The 790-nt window shown below is 36.1% G+C and overlaps 1 protein-coding gene across 1 annotated transcript in view; it reads right to left on the reverse strand.

Annotated features, from left to right (window-relative positions):
* Positions 1-790, reverse strand: part of ERBB4 (erb-b2 receptor tyrosine kinase 4) — a 351,768-nt gene that overhangs the window by 134,013 nt on the left and 216,965 nt on the right.

The following is a 790-nucleotide window of genomic DNA, read 5'->3' on the forward strand; positions in this document are numbered from 1 at the left end:
AGGGTCTCCTTCTTAATACACATGAAGACCAAATTGTTAAGACCAACAAAGCAAGACCCCTGGGCAATGTAAAAGTAAAATTTTAAAGCTGTGATGATAAGCCAGTATATAGCTAAATCAGGTTGAGCATTGGCCTAGGATTTTATGTCCATACACCCTGCTACAAATCCAAATTTCCTTGATGGGCTGAACACTTGAAACGTTAACTACTTGCCTTATGGCTGTATTGCAGAAAACCACACTATTGTAAGAAAAATTATAATGCCTCTCTTTTTTCCATTCATTAAGTCACAGAAATAAGGAAATAAATTACAGGCTATATTTTCTCAGTTATGAAGAGCCTAAAATACAACTCCTCATTTCCAAAATACTTGTGACTTAATTTTGGCAATACACAGAAAACTAGAAGAGACAACCTCTATCTCCCAAATGAGCAATAGTCTTTGAAAGAGAAGTTACTGGCCATTATAAAGGTGAGAATGAGTTAACCATCATTTAGGATGCATGAAAAATGCTATCTATCAAAAGAACTTAAAGGCTATCTAAGTACAAAAAACCTCCCAGCATATTGTTCAAACTGAGGGACTGAGACAAATTCCCCCTCTTTTTTTGGGAGGGGGGGTGGTATAAAGAATGAAAATAGGGATAAAAGAGAGCACTCAAATCCCAAATTCATGCTGTCAGTCTGTAAAAATTGCATGCATCTGTACCACTAAAGCATTAAGACAACTCAAGAAAGAAAAGGAAAACTTTATAAAATCACTTTCTTAAGGAGGCAGATCCCAGCACA

This window comes from Geospiza fortis, unplaced genomic scaffold, assembly GCF_000277835.1.
Source record: "Geospiza fortis unplaced genomic scaffold, GeoFor_1.0 scaffold461, whole genome shotgun sequence".
Taxonomy (NCBI): Eukaryota; Metazoa; Chordata; class Aves; order Passeriformes; family Thraupidae; genus Geospiza; species Geospiza fortis.